Source organism: Onthophagus taurus, chromosome 10, assembly GCF_036711975.1.
Source record: "Onthophagus taurus isolate NC chromosome 10, IU_Otau_3.0, whole genome shotgun sequence".
In the NCBI taxonomy this organism is placed as follows: domain Eukaryota; kingdom Metazoa; phylum Arthropoda; class Insecta; order Coleoptera; family Scarabaeidae; genus Onthophagus; species Onthophagus taurus.
The window spans coordinates 2,829,685-2,849,794 of record NC_091975.1 but is presented as its reverse complement, the minus strand read 5'-3'; the positions used below and the strand labels follow the sequence as shown (position 1 = coordinate 2,849,794).

The following is a 20,110-nucleotide window of genomic DNA, read 5'->3' as shown; positions in this document are numbered from 1 at the left end:
GAACAAATTTCGCACAATTTAATGGATAAAGTATACAAGAATTGTCCTTGACAAAGGGGTGTAATCAGCTATAGTCTTAATAATATAAATAAGCTAATATCTTGGATTAGCAGTATAGAAATGAAATATTTGTTTGAAGAGTTAGATTAAGAATTGTTATGGATTGGTGGTTGATGCAAACAAAATTTCATTAAAACCGTAAATTGTCCGGTTGGTATACGCGAACAAACGGAATCGAAATAATTGATTTATTAATTGGTAGCAATTTTTTAATTAAAACCGTAATGTATGGTGTCGTATTTATGGGCGTCGCTGTCGAAACGCGGCGGCAAAACGAACGCCCGCCAAAAATTGGTAACAATTGAAGCGATGATTTACAGCTTTCCCGTGATTTACAGTCGCGGTATTTGCAGTTATAATTTACAAGATCGAATACCGCGATTTATGACCGCCGAATCGGTCGTGCGCGATATGCACAATATTTTATCGGCGCGTATCTTTTTGTCTTCGAATTACGTTTTTACTTTGAAATATTATTCACGAATTATCTCTCATCCTTAATCCCATCCTGTAGCCCACACTCGTTTCTTCTCCTTCAGATAGACTCCGAATAGATTAGGCATTGTACCGAACGAAAGAGGACATCAAAACACTCTTCTTCATCTTGACGATGCGTGGTAGTAGCCACCTCTTGTCATGTCAATCCCGGGATTACGTCCAGATACAGGCTTCCAGTGTTCCATCCATGGCCTCAAGTCTGCTACCTGGGAGAGGACGACTAAGAGCGTGGTAATCCGTCCGAGGCGGGGAAAGAAAGGAAGACATTTCGTTCATTACCACAACAATGGAGTTATTATTGCCGCTCCCTTCTTTAGAGGCCGTCTCTCCGTCGGGTTTAATCTTTCATTGTGTGCGGAGCGTTTGTCGTAAATCGTGAGCTGTGCGGCTTCGGTGGATCGCCGCCATAAGGGGAAAGGAAGCAGATAACGTTTGACATCTTTTCGGATGTACTCATCTCGGTAACAATAGATGCTATTATAGGTTGTCAAGTTTTTAGTACCCCAGGTGTAGTATTTCTTTTGTAAAAGATGATTATTTAGAGGATTAAATAAAACATTTTAGAAACACAGTTTTGAATTTAAATAAGATTCTAATATCATATAATAATGAATACGTCGGTTTAAAAGCAGCAAGAATGAACAACGGACGTTCTACGTGGTACCATGATTGAATTATAAAATTATACGCAGTGCCGCGTCGGTTCGACCAACAAAAGAACTAATTACCGCCGTTCAATTGCCGGTGACGACGCGTTTTCGTGACAAACGTTCGCCGCGTTAATATTTCCTTTTGCGTGTGAGCGGATCAAAAACGACCGTCCGCATAGGATAATTGTCGTTCGTCTCGCTCTGACACCTTGAACCGTTTCTTCTGTCGTCGTCGAACGCGTTAACTGTCACTCGATCAACAACAGCACTAATGTTTTATTCAACACGGTTCGTCGCTTTTCGACCTGACAGCTTGGCCCCTCTTTGTAGAATATTTTGAATGTTATGCCGGAAATTTGTGCGTTTATTAATGATCAAATTTTCAGTCCCTGAATACATCTCTGTTTGGAATCATCTTCATATGAGACTTCAAAAATGGGAATGCAAACAATAATAGAGTACAATGGGTATTGTAGTGTGCGCAAGGTAAGAGGTATAGAAGAGTATATAAGAGAAGGTAAAAGAAAAAATATTTAAATGCAAACGTCAGCGACCGGGCGTATAAATAAAGCCATATTTATCCGAGCCTCTACCGCGGTATAATAATAAATCCATTCAATTCTTCCCGCTATTTACGACCTCTTCGGGTACCGCCTCCTATAGATTAAGCCCCGAAGGTTATAAAGGCGAAGCTGACAACAAATTAGAGACGCCGGGCGATTAATCTTGCCATGGTTCTCTCTCAGTAAACTACCAACTTTTCCTCTCTCTCGTCGCCGCCGTCGCAATCCTACAATCGTGAGAGGTGTTCTTTTAATTGAATACGTTTGTAGTTAATGCTATCCCGGTGAATTATTATCGTAATTTAGAGAAAACGGCTCGTTTGATTTATACGCCGTCCTAGATGGCGAGTTGTTGCCAGCGTCGTAGAACCATCTGCCTTCGGGGCCACGTCAACCGTAATGAATAGGTTAAAATGTTGAAGGCGCTTATTAGCGTTGATTATTAACGGTTATGTATGCAGTCAGTTTCAATAAGCAATAAATAAAATTGCTGACTTTATTACCTACCTTCACCATTTATTTGTTTGAATATAAAGAGACTTTTCTATAAGGCTTGAATATATTTTGATTATATCTAATGATCGTAATGATTCTCCAGTGATGATGCAAGTTTATACAAATCATTTTTTAATTCTACTAAATGTTAATTCCTATAATTACTTATACGAGGTGTGTAAATTAAGTAACTTTCTTCTGAAACCACACAGCGCTGGAGACGGTTCTTTCAATCCTCATAGCAGTGCTGGAACTCCAATACTGAAATAGCCTTCAGCTGATTCCTTTGAGGTGATTTTTCAATCTCGGGATGAGGAAAAAGTCACTCAAGTCAAGCGAATAAGGAGGCTGAAGAGCCACAGAAATGTTTTTACTATCCAAAAACTCGATTATTGAAAATGCTGTGTGACAAGGTGCGTTATCGTGATGCAACACCCTTGATGTTTGGTCTCACACGAATGATCCTTCTTCCAAAGTTTTTGCTTTTTTGGGCCTTGGAGAGGTTAAAGTGTGCCACTCCATGCTCTGGTGCTTGGTTTGCGGGTCGTACTCAAACACCCAAGACTCGTCTCCAATAATGACACGTTCCAGAAAATGGGAATCATTTTCATTTAAAAAGTCAAGACACCTTTCCCTCCTGATGTCCTTTCGGTCTTGCTAAAGGTTTTTTGGAACCATTTTTGCGCAGATTCTCTCATCCCCATTCATTGGTCAAAATCTGATGAACGCTGGTGTGAGTCAAATTCAACTCTTCCCCGATCATTCTGACTATCAATCGACGATCTAAATGCACAAGATCACAGATTCTGACGACATTTTCATCGGTTCTTGAAGATGAAGGCCTTCCGCTTCGTGGTTCATCTTCAATCGGCTCTCTTCCCTTTCAAAATGCCTTAAACTACCGAAAAACCTGGGCGCTTGACAAAACACTGTCTCTGTAGATCAGCTGAAGTTTTGCAAAAGTTTCCACTGCACTGTGCCCAAGTTTAAAGCAAAACTTGATAGCACAACGTTGCTCGAAATTTTTAGAACGCACTAGAAAAAACTGAAAGCGTACCTGCTGCATTCTCATTACTTAATTTACACACCTCGTATGTTAGACATAAATTTATTTATCGTGTTTCATTCATATTAGATTTTTTTTGATAACCATCAGTCTTTTGCTATTTCTATTATAATCATGTTGGTAGAAAGATCGTTAATAGTAGTTGTCAACGTCAGGATGGCGGGATATTAATTGATACTTATTTGATAGGAAACGTCTACGGGGCGATATTAATTGAAGGAAGGCTCAGCAGGGGGCTTCAGGGATGTGCCTTTGTACGGTGGTTCCCTTATGCTCAGCACGACGATGACAGTGGCGGGAGGTCGTAGACTCGAAGCCTGCCGCTTGGAGAGAAATATGGCAAAATGATAAATGGTCCGAGTGCTCCAGACAGATACACGACCATTGCCGTGCGTTGGTCTAGTTGCGGTCGGTGACAAGCCGTTGAATGACGATGATGAATTCTCACTCTCCTCTCATACCGTTAAGAAGGAAATAATTCCCTTTGAATCATCCCAAAGGCAAGAATTGAATCATGAGTCACATTAACTTTATTTTTGTGAAATATTAAATTAAAAGTTTATAATTTTTATTTTTTGAAAGGATCGCTTTCACACGGTCTGGGAACACACACGGAGCGGTATCCTTGAGAAAACGCTTTCGCAAGAGCGGTTTCCCAGCTCAATTACGCCACCCATCACATTTGTATAAATAATCGCTAATTAATTCGCGATATTCTCGCAATTCCGACCAATTAATCTGTCAGTACCGGCGCGCACCGGCGCGTTAATTACACCGTCTCCGTAATAAAACGATCAATCATGAGCTTTCGATCCGAAACATCCTCGAATAATAATTACTTATACACATAAGCTGTTATTTTAAAATATTTAGCTAATTTAATTTTATTATTCTAGATAACCTACTATTTATACAACTCTAATCGCACCTTTAAAACTTTCTTCGCCTTACAGCACTCACGCAGCTCACGACATGGAAAACCACAAACAATACGTCTTAATTCCCCCGTCCGTTATCGTATAAACTAAATGATTAATTGCTGTGTTTCCCGAGACACATATGTTATTGTATTATAAATAGCTTCCTCATATAGCCTAACACGATCCCGACCGGCCACAATTCACCGAGACGTCGTCGTTTTAGCGTGTAGAAAGGCGTCGATAAATTACCAACAGCTACCACCAGAGGCCGACGTTATGCATTTCCGCATTATATAATGTAACGGGAACCAATTATTCATTGTGCACGTTTTTTATACATGATCAAGATTGTAAATAGAAATGGAAAAAATATTATATTGACTTGTCATACCATACTACGTATATCATTCTTTTTATTACTATTTACAGCGTGATGAAAGATTTTTGCTTCCAATACATTAGAGTTAATTTCACTTCTCCGATTTAACATCTTGTAGGAAGTGTTCAAAAAGACAAGTTAAGAATTAGTCACTCACGCTTACCATGCAATCCACCTTGACATGTTGTTAGTAGGATTGCTTAGGGAATCCAACTCAACCAAAAAGGAAGCATAGCTATTCCCAAAGCAATTCAACTCCATAACAAGCCAACCTAACTCATGGAAACTCAAAGATGACAGTTCCTTGAATAAGATTCTGCAACCAGCTTATTTTCCATTTCTCGACAATTGTAATAATTTCTCTGCCTACATTCATTCTTTTTAGTACCGTTTCATTGGTAATGTGTTACATCCACGATATTTTAAGCATTGTCCATACTTCAAAGGCATAGATAGAATCTAATCTAGATCTAATGCTTAAGGACTCTACTTCTGGATTCAAATTTCTTGTCATCCAGTATCTCAATTTCTCAACCTGTTCTAATCTCAACATTTTTAACCACGGCGTTATGGCCAGAACCGATGTCTGAGCCAGGATAAGCTCTTACACCTTTAACTCAGTGTGTATACTGCCGACTCCAAACCAACAAAATTTAACCTTAAAGGAACAACGATTAATTTTTGGCCTTTCAAATGCTTCAAGATGCACAAAAATGTTCTTAAAGCAAAAATTGTATCAGTGGCGTAGAAATTGTAAGGAGCCAAACTCAAAATCCATAATGTTCTTGCATTTTTAACACAAAATCTTTCCTAATTCAAAATTATCGACTTTAGCATTTTAACTAAGAGCACGTTTCTGTATAATGGAAAATTTCTCAAGAAATCAACTTAATAGAAACTTAAAAATTTCCCGATTTCGCTATTTATTTTGTAATCTCCATTCATTTGCATTATTTATGCATTTATGCCTTCGTTTCAATCGTCAATAAAAAGATGAGGCATTATATGTTAATTTATTGGATTCTCATGCGATATTCTCTACTGGAAAGGTCGTTTGTTGAATGGTCGATTCCGAAATGAGTAGAAAAGAGCGAATAAATTATTCTAATACCATATTCGTCTGACTTTAAATGATTCCAACTGTCGACAGCATCATAAATAAACAAGTCTTACTAAAACAATGTTTCTAGACAATTTTAATTGCAGAAAAATAATTTGCTACTGTTGAACAAGAATAATAATTTTAATTGATAAATCAAACTTGTTTAAATGTAATAAATCGTTTTGGAAACGAGGTCGACGCCTTTCTAGAGAGTAATTTATAATAATCGATTCGGTTGGACGTTGAACATCTGTAAGACGAAGAAGTGGCGAGCGAGTTACAAGTATTAATTAACCAAAAGTGTCTAAATAGGAATAAATCATCGTTCCCGCGGTAACCATTACCGCTGGCGGCAGTTATTTATGCGACGCCGTTAATTAAATTTTAACCTTTCGGCGACGGCCCCTCATACATACGATAATTGCCGGGGGCCAACAACAAAGAACCCTTCCATTACTACGTCTCAGCTTTTTTCGTGCTTTTTTAATTTCGTGCTGCGGCGCCGACGAAAGGCCTCCACCGACTAAGTAAATTTTCAACTCCATCGTCAGGCAGATGCACCACCGCTCACACTAAATTAACACCAACAAAGGAGATTGTTTTGCTTCTTCCTCACCCGTCCGTGCGGTCGTCGTCGTCATTTATCTAGCCTCAACAATACCTGTCCCGGATTTGACACATCTATCAAAGCGTGAAGAATGGCGGCTGTCGGCTTCGGCATACAACCGGAACACTGTGCATAGTCACGATATGACCAAAAGATTTTTTTCGGTAATGTTAAAAACAATCTTTTCATTCTAACATAATTAAAAAAATTCTTTTTGTAATAAAATCTGAAATAAATAAAATAAATTAAGGCCCTAAACTGCCCCAAATAATGGGAAGATGTCAAAAGTCAGTGGCGTGCGGCTACGAAATGTTCACTTCTAACATCTGCCTCACATTTATTATCTCTTTTCAGCGTTGAATGGTTGAGGATTCGACTTGTGTGGTATCTTTTATATATTAACAGCAACATTTTCCAAAAAAACTTTTGGTTTAACTTACGTTAGATTATCGTAGCAACGATAATCTTATTTCTTACAAGTTCCTAATTTGTTTCGAGAACCAGAAAATTTTCTTGTAAACAATAAAGCAGTGTTAATTCATTTAATAGAAACACTTAAACTTCTAGCACTTTATTTTTTTCTTATGGATCCTTGATAATTTTTGGGTTTACGTAATACCAATATGCACACATGACTGATTCATTATTAATCTTGAGATTATTTTGGGATATTTTCTGAAATTTGTAATAATTAAGGAGAGAAATCCTGGCGCTACTTGATTAATTATAAAGGTGGTTTTGGTGTACCCACGCCGTGATACAAAGGCGGTTTGCCGAAGCCGTTCCCTTTGCAATCAATTTGAGCAATTACGAACGTCTCCGCGGTTGTGTAAACACGACGACAACTTACTGGTTCCATTAGCGGCGAACAGTAGCGGAGAGCCAATAAGTATCTTGGTGTTAACTGCCTCGAAGACGTTTCCCATAATAGATTGTTTAAACAAACTGGAGGCGACGGTATGTCAACTAGTTTTCTCTAGGACGAGACAACTATTCGAGTATAGACAGAATCGTATTCAAGAAAAAGAAATTTTATAAAATAAATTTTTATACAACACCATAAAATTCAAAGTAAATAAACCGTAGAGAAGTAAATTCGTGTCGGTTTATTCAATTGAATAACAAACCCCGACTTTAAACCGGAGTCTAATCCGGCTCTGGGTAAACTTCTCTCGGTTTTCAGAGCAGGACCGAGTCGAGTTTCAACATCGTCGTCGACGACGAGACGAGACCGCTGCTTCTATTTACAGAAGAGTGTACTACGTCTTTTGTTACCACTTAAGATTTGTGCCCGGCAGACGAGGACAGTTTTCTCAAACAGGAAACATAAATGGACCAACATAAAACGTTACTTAGCGGAGGATTTAGCGGCAGCCCCCCTGAAACTTCGGGCCAGATAAATCTGTTACGTCTCGCAACCGCATTCTCTTTAAACCGATTGTGTTGTTGTGGCGACCATTTTCTGCGCTCTCCCCATCCAAATAATTTGTACTCTACTTTTGTCCCCTTCTCGACGTAAACACTCGTAGGGAAATTAAAACGTCAAAAGTTGTTTAGAATAGAAATAGATTGGAAGAGGGTTGAGAAAAACACGTAAACTAACAGCAAGGGTTTCACTCTTATTATGGATACATCACTTTTTATACCAACTGAAATAACTCTGTTCCTAGTAATATAGCATAAATCCCCAAAATGTCAAAATAGGATGATTTTTCTTAATAAAATCAACTATAACGTAAGTACTAAAGGTGATAGAGATAGACATTATGAATAAAAAGTATTCCTAATGCATCAAGAAATCAGAATCCATACATGTTTCATATTTAAATATCACTTGTTTCTAGTGATATAACATAAAGCACAAAATGTCAAAATTGGATGATTTCACTTATAATTAACTATAACTTAAGTATGTACTAAAACTGATGGGGAAAGATGTTATGGATAAAAAATATTGCTAATGCATCAAGAAATCATAATCGATACTTATTTCATATAAAGTTTTTATAAGAGACCATAGAAGCCAAGTTTAAGCTCTTCCTTTGATTATTTTATTATGTTACAGTTATAACCCAAAGTGGTAAACTGTTTAATTATAATTTATTGTGAGATTAATAAATAGAGACGAAATTGAATTTAAATAATTTTTATTTTGATTGTGCCGGTCATAAACTGAAATCTGATAGAGCTTTCGAGTATTTTGCTTATTTGGGATTTTGAGTTTATATAAGTCGGACAAATTTATGTGGCGACTAATCCTTTTGGGAAGATTATAACGCCCGGATTTCTTCCGCTGTCTGGACAGATAGAGGCCGATTTCGGTCGGAAAAGAGCCGCTGACACAGGTGTAAAAATAAATAACGTTACTAATAAAAATGTACAGCTGTAAAACTGATTTATACACTTCTCATCGTCCTCCTTTATAAAGCGCCGCGTCCGCCCGTGGAGCTTTATAAAGGAGAGGACGATCATAAATCGTGTCGGATTAAGAACCCTATTGTCCGCATTTTATTTATCGTAACCATTAACACTAGTAATAATGCATTTGTTATCCTTCGGACGGTCGTATATTTCACGGCCTTGTCAGCGGCGGTAGCACACATGTGTTCAGCCAGTTTTCCCAGTTCAGAATGACGGCTCGTCGTCTCTCTCCCAGAGAGTTTCTCATTCGGTTCTTCGACAGAGAACGGGCGCACGGGAGCCGGTATTCTACCCTCCCTTACCTCTCTTCACCGTCCCCTGCACAAGCCTCACCGTAGATTAATGGCGTGCGGTGTACCTTTTCGAGCGACTGAATATCTCCGACATAAATCAGCGGCGAACGCTATGTTCTATCATTTGTTCGACTACGGTGTCATTTATTTCCCTTTCCCGTGCTCCGAGCGCTAACACGGCACGCAATTAGGCCCTAATTGTGAATTAAATTCACTACGCGCCGCCGACGCCACTGCCACCGCCGCCACTGACGCCTGGCGACACTCTCCCAACCATGCACACAAATACCACTTTAATTCCTGCTAATTTTAGAGTCTTATTCTCTCTTCAACTTCGTTACCATCCCAACCCAATTCAACCCAGTTGGGAATGTAAGATAATAATTTTTATTTAATTTAAAAAATATAAAAAGATTTTTTTGTAACCAGTAGCCCATTATTCATCTCATAATCATAATCTGATCGGCGATAGAGAAGTTGATCAAAACTTACCACGGCATTATTTTTTCCCATCGAACGAACATTTTTTTTTCTGTCTTCCTATTGAAGGTTCTTCGATGCGACGTCGCGATAACGTCTCCGGTTTGGGGCCGCGAACGCGATCCGCCCCGACAGTTCATTAAATATGAGTAGCCGGAATGTGTCGAGCGGGGCCGTTAATCGGGCAGATCGGATCAGCGGCGACCGGCCGACAACATGTAACTTTCACGGGGCGTTGTCGCCGCCGACGAGAGAGGTTCGGCCTTCGCCCCCGGTTCACTTTGACGTCGTCAGCGGCTAATGAACGCCGACGGCCGCATGTGCACCGCGGTCGAAATACATCAAACCGCCTGTCAATTACGAATTGACAACAAACGAGACTGGACATCTGAGCTCCAAGTCTTCATATGGAGTACAGATTCAAATCACATGTTTTTGCAAAATATAAATCAACAAGAATTAGAAAATCCAACAAAAGAATCATCCCATTGGCTTAGGGCACGTCCCTGACATATTATTGCCTTCATTCTATTCTGCGGACAAGAGAGAGTGAATAATGATTATCGCCTCTGACAATTGATTACTTCGTCCTGTCGAACAAGCTCGGCAAGGGGGCATTATCCCTCCACGGAGGAGACCCTTTGGCAAAAGCAGACCTGTCCACAATATATCATCCCTGGACAGTCAGAATCGGACCTCGAAGTCCGGTGATGTATTTTTGCATTCGTTACGCATCGGGGAGCCTAACGTATAAAGGTGACAGCGTTGACTCCTCACTCTTTGGACTTTGGGTCGATAAATAGACAAGAGAAACAGGACGAACAGGAATGAGCTTTTATGCAGCTGTCCTTTTACGTCAATTTATGTAATTAAATTTCTATTTATAGTTAAAAACAATTCTTTGGCGATTATATTGGTTGATAAGCGGTTTGAATAATGCATCAACGGGTTTAAATTCCGAACGAATCGCGGTGACGGGATTTAATGCGGCAATGACCGCAGCAAAAAGTGGAACAATTAAAGCGGATTAAGATTAACCCGTGTTATATTAATTGCTGGCTCCGACGTTAATGCAAATTAATATCGGTGATTTAATTGAACCGTGACACGTCAACCGCAATTTTCCGGACATTTTCGACGTTCAATTTTGGTATAAATAATGAGAATGTGTTTAAAAATATTATTTAAATTCCCAAAAAAAAGAATGTCTATTATGGCTTATTTTAAGAAATTTATGTAAACATTTTATTATTTTTAAGAAGAACACTCGAAAATATTTTAGCCTACGAAAAGGTTTTTAAGGGTTGGTTATAAAAATTTATACCCCCCAGGCTTTCATATTTATTTTATGATACTACAATCGTAAAACCGACGGTTGCTTTATTAGGCAGTTGATGACACCCTTTTGGTCGACGCTGCATGTGCGGTATTCACAGGGTGAGTCACAAATTGCCACGACCGACCTGGGCATTGTTGTTGTTTTGGGGCGGTTGTCGGTGTTTCGAAATTACTTCAAAGGTCTAAAAATGGTTAGTTTTTCACTGTAATTTTGTCCTAGGTAAACTGTTTAGAGGTAGAGGGATGAACCGGCAGGTTAAAAAAAATTTGAAAAAACCTTCCATGGAAAGAGAGCCTTCTCGTTGAGTCCCAAATACGTTATTAGCACCTCCTTTTGTTCCGACCGACCATGACGGATGTGTCTTGTAAGAAATAACGGCCGGCGCCTGAACAACATCAAAAAACAAGGTCAAAAATAAATATAGTGAAATTCCCCTAACTCGAATCGCCAAGGAAACAGAAGAAAACTAAAAATGTAATTTTTTAATACGTATTTAGCGCTGAATAACAATTTAAACTAGAACTAACACTAGACCTAGAAATAGAAAAGTTTGGGTTTAGTTATGCATCTCTAAAGACGGCTAAACCCACATCATTCTAGTTCTAGGTATAGTATTAGTAACAGTGCTAGTGTAAAACGAACTAACTTTCTAGTTCTAGGTCTAGTGTTGGTTCTAGTTTTAGTTGAATGAAAAATATACAACAATCTAACGCTGAATAACAACTAAAACTAACACTAGCGTTACAACTAACACAGAAAACAATTCGAGTTAGTGAAATTCGATATCGACTTTTAACGTATTTTTTTTCAATTTTGTGATTCCAACGTATAATCAGTAATAAAAAAATATTTGTAACGATAAAAATCATTTTGGCAAGAAAAATGTGCTAAAATAACCAGGTTGAATACAATAATTAAATTGTATTAATGCTAATCTAGGTTGTTTTTTTTTCGCCCATCAAGAAAATTAATTACGTTTTGTCGTGTTTGCTCGTAATATTACACGAAGGTCATAATTCATCGCGGTGACATTTCCCCTGTGTGCTTTTTTGCGTTTACCGTGTACGTAAGTTGTTTAGACGTGGAATGGCGGGCTCTCGACGAAGAGAGGACCGTTTTGACAAAGGGGGTGTCCGTGTAACAAAAACCTAATCAGAAGACCGTGATCCGAAACTCCTTTGTCAGCCTTTAAAATGGCGCTAATCCTTTGGACACGGTTCAAGGGGTTCAGGGATCCATTCACACGATTCCGGCCTCAAAGGAGCCGGCACAAAGACCACTTCGAGAGAGCTGGTAATTTATGAAATAAATTGATTTCTTTTCATTTCAGCTCGAATGATCGGAATAAAGAAATTAAGGTTTTGTTGAATAAAATTTTAAATTATTAATTAATTAATGATTCAAAATTTATCTTCAGCTACCGAAAATTTGTTTTCCAAGATAACTATCTTAACGCTACGACTTTATCCTCCTCGTCCCGTTTCATCCTATAATATCCTCTGGCAGAGAGTAGATTCGATTACTGATAAGTAAAAGTGCAAGTCAACATTTAATTATACGGCCGAGCGTACATAACCGGGCAACAATGAGAAAGTAGGCGGGTGGCGGCTCTCTCTCGAAGAAGAGAAGCGATACGTCCAAGAATGATATATGACCGATTCTATGCGGTTCGCTCAAAAAACAAATAGGCAGGAAGCGCCTTCATTGTTAAAGGCCTCGAGGATAATGGAGTCGCGTCGCGTCGCCGCCGTTCCGTAATGGCCTTTTGTGGCCCCGCCGGTCGAACCGAAAAGATGAACTGCCCTTCAAGACAGTGACTGGTGAGGTTTCACATTTTTAAATTAACCTCAAATGAATGACCAAGGTGTTGAAATTTTTTTTTAATGATATTGAAGTAGATTTTGATCTAAAATTAAATTTTTGATTGATTTAAATCAAAAATACTTCATAAATTAATCGTAAACAAAGAATCAAAAAAGATTCATCCAAAGGATGACGGTGACGAAAAAACCATCACAAAAAGAAACCGTAGTAAAAAGGAGCGGCAGCCGAAAATGAATTGATACCCCGCGGGCTACCAAATTTTAGAGTCATGCCGGCAGCGTAAACACTGTGTTTACCCCGGCTGCACGCTATAATTTGCCCGCATTTTCCAAGCGGCGCCCACACAATAGCACCAAAGAGTGGTATCTGTCTGCTTTGTGCCCTCGATAACCCACAGGGCAGGTTCCTCTATAACGCTTCTTTTCCAAAAAACCACAAAATCATCGACTTCCCATCTTCGTTTTTGAAGTTAAAATCTAAAATTATTTCAATTAGATCCATATCGACCAGTTATTTGATATAATGTAAATTAGAATAAAAACAATACTTTTTTTGGTCTTTCTATTTATTGTCTAACCGGTTTCGGCTTACGCCATCATCAGAGACTTTAAGAATTTATCATTTAAATTTTAACAACATGAAATTAATGATATATAAGCCGAAACTGGTTAAACAATAAATAGAAGGACCAGAAAATGTGTTGTTTTCACTCTAATTTACATTATAAAATAAAAAATAAAAGAATTGTAAATCATAAAAGGGTTGACAGTTTTAAAATAAGAAATACCTAAAATAATACAGGTAAATTTCCCTTTTTAAAAGAACTATAAAAATAATTTTTTCTGGTGTAAGTTGAGTACCTGGTTAATAATGAATTTCTTAGAAGAATTTAAGCAAAAATATATTTAAAAAAATTCTTTGTGTTATTTTTTTTAGACAGTTTTAAAAGATTAACGTTTCTGTTTAGTTAGGATTCTGAATAATGAGGTTTAGGGTCTCAAAGTCAAGACGGTAACCTTATTTATTTGTACATTCATTTATCTGCTGAAAACGTTGCAACCAAAGATAAACAACGCAGCCGTCGCCTTCGTGTTCCATCCCTCCGTTCTTTTTCGACACGTATTCGTGAGGACTCACACACACTGACGTCGAAAAAACGCCGCGTCCATAAATAATCCTTCTGCTGAAATATGGATTTTTATTGTCGCCGGGGCAAAGCCGTAAATTCAATAAAAGGCGACCGGTTTTCGGATTTATTGCCCCGAATGGGTAAACAGAGCCCTTATTGGCGTTCACAAATCAGTAAAGCACAATTAAACCCGGAGTTATTTATTGAGATCGGTCGCAGGCAGAAGAGTCGGCTTCTTTTGAGACCGTCGAAAGGGACAAAAGGTCCCGGCGGGGTTTTTATTGCAGTTACGGCCGCAACACCTCCAATAAACGGCTTCACCGACAGCCTCGGTTCCATATCCTGGCTATATCCCCCGGATCCTAGGTAAACAGTTCCCTAAAGCCCTAAATGAAGGACCCATAAACGCCGAAAAGGTGTCGGAAATCCCCTCAGAGTTTATAATCAAATAGTTTCGTTTTAAGGCCGTTACGAGTTATAGCTACGGTTTCTCCGACGGCGGCGACCGAATTGGGGGGTATGATTAAGTTTTAAAACCCTCCGTAATGCTTTGGGGTTCATTTTAAGCTCCTCTTAAATAATTACCTTAACTGGTACCATAAAATTTTTTGATACGTTGTGTAAACTTTCTCATATTCTTTATATTAAGCGCATCTAAATTTAAAAATTATTTATTTTATGATAAAACATGCTTCAAAATGTACTTTGTGTACCACACAATCTTAAAAATGTGCATGGCAACAGCAAGAACAGTTATTACATCATGTTGAGAATAATCCTCCCAACAGTACACGTTTATTGCCAAAAAATAGGCGTCAAATCCAAATCTCTTTTCAAAAAATTTCTTTGAAGATACAACTTGTGTCCATATCACCAAAGTCTGTTCAAAAATTGCATCCTGAGGATGATCAACCCACATAATGTGAATACCATATACTTAACCCAAATTAATTCTTTGCACTTGTACCAGCTGTAGTTGTCTATCAGTCAAAGCACAAGTGATGTGAAAAAATCCTTGTTTCAAGCTTATCATCAAGGTATGCAAACTGATAAAAAACAAATTAGCGCCTGAATCATGATTGCACCTTCAAAAAATGGTCCCAATGCCACTTTTTCTCTCTTAGTCCTATCTTACTATGTAAACATAAAAAAATTATGACGTGGGCCAAGGTAAAAACATACAAGGATTTGATGATTAGGTTGCGAGGGGACTCTTGATGATTCAGATTCAAGAACACCCATCAAATATGATCGCACAACATTGTCACCTTCAATTACTGGTTCAAACTCAAAGTTCGATAATTATTAGTATTAGCAAAATATATCTGGAGTATCTCATCACGGTCAGTTCTCCGAGGAATTAGAATAAATTGATATAAAATTTTATTTATCAACAAAATTCAAGAAAGTTACTTTTTCGAGCAGAACAAAGTTTTTGAGTTCTAAAACCATAAGTTCAAAGTTGTGGGGATTATGAACCTCCTCATAAAGAAAGGAACATCTCGGAGGATCTTTTATTTTCACGCCACGTAAAAACAAAAACGTTTGTCTTCTTAACTTCAGCGACCGCGGTCGGCATCATAAATCAGCGCGATAAACCCGACGCCACAGTAATCTTCCGGCGTAACTTGGTTCAAAATTCGCGTGTAAATCACTTCCTCGCGGCAGTTTTCATGCGGTGCGTACATTTAAGTCACGAAATCGTTAACTTTTTCCTAGTCACTCGCAGTTGATGACGTTTATTCGACCGCTAAAAACTAAAAAGGTCCCCAAACCCGAAGAAAAAGGTAACGTTTCTGATATACGCCCTGATAAATTAAAAACGTGCACCGGGGCCCCCCGAGCCAAGTTATGAAATCGGAACGGTGTGCCATAAACATCGGAAAACAATAATTCCGGGGGTTCCCAGAACACTTTAACCACACCGCGCGTTCGTCGTCATCGTCTCGAACTCTACGGCATAACCGTAACTCATAAAAAGCGATCGTATATAGAATATGTATCTAACTGGGACCGGTCATAAAAAATTCCACGACCGTCCATGGACTACATATTTAAGTCTTTATGGCTGAGGGGTAACATGAAATCTCCCTCTCACCCCTCTTCACGCCAAAACCGTAACTCATCCGATCGTTAAACGTGTCTGTACAAAATACGTCGAGCCCGTAAACCTTTACGTTTATCATCCGTGACGATTTGTGTTTCCTGAGGGACAAAAAAAAATAATAAGAGAAAATAATAGCATATATTTTATAGAGAAACATTCCGAAGCATTAACATTGCGATTTCGTTACAGTTTGTTGTATTATTAACTTTGCTGTGGTGGAGGAGGAGAAAAAAACGTCACGTATTTATTTATTAATATAAAGAAACGATTTATATCTCAAATTGAAGCTACAAGACTAAGATAGATTAAAGAAATAGTTAGGTTTGATAATAAAAAAATTACAATACAAAAAAGAATAATAGAAGAAAATAATAGTATCTTTACTCAATTTATTTTATAGAGAGAAACATTCCGGAGCATTAACATTGCGGTTTCGTTACTTTGTCGTGTTGTACTATTAACTTTGTTGTGGCGGCGGAGGAGAACGTATAAAATCTCCAAGCGGCTCGTTTATATTCAAAATAACTCCTTACAGTATGCTGCAACAGTGTTACTCGGGTATTATGCGGTTATAATCCCGGTACTAAATATACTGAACAGAGATTACCAACCGACCACTACCTAACCATACAGAAATTAACGTCTAAGTGCCAAATCATAAAGCGTTTTGATTATTAATTTTTTATATTACCAAAATAGTTTGAGAATTATTCTCCTTCAACTTCAAAATGGATTAGTCAACTTGAAAATGTATAAGATGAAAAACCCCCTTACGTATGTAGTAACTCACTAGTCCAGGGTAATAGAGCGCATTAACACCATAAAGCAGCCTTACCGTAATGGCTACGAGTCGTTGAAGTCGTGAGAGGGTAATATGTTTCTATTATCGGCGGAAACTATTGCTGCCGAGGGCTGCGATGAGGGCGAGAGACGCTATGTCGGGGCACGAGGGGGTAGGTATCCGGCGCCGCGCGAAATTGCTTTCCATATAAATACATTGGGGCGATAAATTCCGGAAAACGATTCAACATATAAAGAGAACGTTTATTTTATACAGTCTGGTTCCCCTTCTCTTCACTGATATACAGCGGGCATATTGCTCCCGCGAGCGAGCGCGGTCCGCTTCGTTCTCGCGAATTGTGGGATAAATAACGACCCAACGATGTGACGGTGAAATTTAATAACGCGAACAACCACTGGCGCTTCTTTCCTTTGGGTGTAAAATCAATTTAAAAGAATACGTGTGTTAGTAACACAAATTGCCAAAAATATTATTATAACGACGTCCACGGGCGACAAACATTGCCAGGGTTGATTTATTTTCGTATTTGTTTCATTGATAATTTTAGTGGTGTTTTTAGTTTGTTTTCGAACTTATCCTTAAGTAATGTTACGATTCGTTTATATATTTGAATAGATGAATTTATCCATTGTCAAAGTGCACAAGTGTTTCTTTTATTTAATTATTATAATGAGTTCAACGAAAAAGTATCTAAAAACTTTCTTTTAAACATTGATATAACTTTTATACACTAACAAAAAACTCGATCTAGACTGAAACGTCGAAAAGGGAGTTCAAATAGCCCCCTAGGGTCCTATCATGTCTTTTGCTTGACCGTCGAGATCTGGGCCTCACGTCTTCTGGAGGCCGTAAAAAGCGCGTCCGGTCAATCAGTTGGTGATTTATATTGCCGTCGACGGTGCGAAAATGGAAAAAATAGTGCTGAGGAGAAGCCGACGACGATGGCGTGGGCTTTATTTCTTCACGTGAGCATCTGCTCTTCTCTCTTCTCTTCTTATCGTCGTTGGTTAATGACTGCGTCGATGATATGTTTACGATCTGAACGTTGATGTACGCACCGCACTAATGACTCGACATGTGTACGGAGAAGACATGATAACGTTGAGGCTGAATTATTGACGAAAAGGTTAAGAAGGATAATGGCAACAGCCGGTGTTGCTGTTGGTTGACAGCCGATGAAGACCGTAAGTTTTCCTGTCGAAAGAGGAGAAGAAACATGTCACCCTCATTTTAAGTACACACATTTTTTTTGGGTACCGTTTTTTTCTAATTAAATTTTTTTTAAATTACCTACAACTCATAATCTAATCAGTAATCTAAGTTTTTTTCATCAAACACACTCATCAAAAAAAATACCATGAGGAATCATCGTTTATAATCCGCGGTAATCCAAAAGAGGATTGATTAGGATTTATTTACTTGGAGTTTACCGCCGAAACGAAAATAGAGAAGACGACGTCACAGAAAAATCATAATCGATTATACGTGAACTGTCAACGACCACATACATCATCGGCCACGTCGTGTATATGGCGAGGCGAATCCATCACGGAGTCGATAATTTGCGGTGACAGGAAGAGGCCGAGTGCTATGATGTATCTGGGCAGTGACGACGCGACGTCCCCCCGCGTTTACGGACCGCCACTGTCCTGCGCCGTCATTACCCATATCAATCTTCATTGTAAGTGTCCAACCGGTAATCCGTCCTGGGCGATACACAATCCGATATAATGACCGGACTCGAAATAGCAGTAACGGCAAACTCCAGTGTTACGAAACCGCTATTGTCTGATGATATAGTCCGGTAATACAGTCGCAGCTGTCGTTTAGATATATGTTCAAGAAACTTTTAACATAAGACATACATTTCCTCCTTCTGTAACATTTATGTCAGTGACGTTTCAAGTTGATTAATGAGTCCCAAACATAGATACCCTTCTGGGATATAAAATTTAATACCCTGTCGAAGCTGAAAAAATAATCAGGTTTTTATGGCGCGGCACTTAAGACGCGACGGAGACGGTCTTGGAATTCATGGAATCTCCAACTCTTGATTAGACATCAATTTTACGGTCGTAAAACGGAACGTCGTGCCGTAAAACGGGCGCGTCACTCTTCGCATTAGTTCTGTTCGACAAGTTACAGCCGGTTTTGTTTACTCCAGCGATGTCGAACAAGTGTCCGCAGACGGAAACCTTATTTTTTGTCTTCACGGTTTCAGAGAAGAAAACGTTTGAGGGTCGCCCAGAGTAGCATGAAATGAATACCGACCAAGAAGCTTTTAAAAAAGTTCACCGACGCAGAAGAGAACTTCTAAAAGCGTACAAGCGTGTCAATCCCCTGGTTTTAACACCATGTGCATTTCCTAGAACTATATATCACCAGCGGCCCCATAACGATACGGCTGTTTAGTCGTAAATTACTGTGACACATTTGATAGCTGCTCGCCCCGTTGCTTGCCATACTAAATTTATTTTAATGGAACACTCTTTTGGGTTGTGTGTGGCTGCCGATAAGTGGCCCCCACAGAAAAAAAGAACTGTTCTTGTAATGTCTCTGAGCTAAATTAGAAATAATAACCCCCACGGGGATTTAAAGATATTTAAAAAAATCATTTTTTAAATCAAGTTTAACATTAAAAGTTGACTACGATTAAAAAAAATTATCATGATGTTATTTATTGAAGTAAAAAAATGATTTATATCACAAATTGAAGCTAAAAAATCGAAGATTAAGGTATGCTGTAGAAAGAATTATGTTCGATAATAAAAAATCTAAGAAACATTTTTTATGTAAAATTAAGTTGAGAATTTTTAACAAACAGTTAAATTTTATAAAAATCGCCACGATTTTATTTGTTGAAGTAAAGATAAGAATTGAAGCTAAAAGAGTCTTCTTTAAAATGATATACAGGGTGAGTCAATAGTGCGGGGACGGAAGATAGTGGCTATACTATTGAAAATAAAAGAAATGTTTTTATGCCATCATATATTACCATCAAAGCTGTATCGATTAAAATTATTTTCAGCTATACAGGGTGTTTCACTATTCCAGGACCATACTCAACTTCATTTTTTTAAATGGAACGCTATGTATTTTTTTACATATTCTGATTTGCTGTCTTAAATGCTACGACTGCATATCTTGTTTTTAAATTTTGAATGCAAGGTTGCCAAGTTATTATTTTTTTTGTGAAAAAGTTTGAAAATTCAGGTGGTCACTTAAAATTCGTTATCTGCATTAATATTGAATATTGAAGATTGCAATTTGGGGTGTCGATAAACAAAGCTTGGGTCTTTCGAACACTGTTCATACTATTGGATATCATTGTACAGGGTGTTTAGCAAAAGCGATTAATTTATGCAATGTTTGGAG

At 38.3% G+C, this 20,110-nt stretch overlaps 1 long non-coding RNA gene across 4 annotated transcripts in view; it reads right to left on the bottom strand.

Moving 5' to 3' along the window:
- The window catches only part of LOC111428415 (uncharacterized), a 109,198-nt gene that overhangs the window by 20,655 nt on the left and 68,433 nt on the right, over nucleotides 1-20,110 (bottom strand). The window lies entirely within an intron of this gene.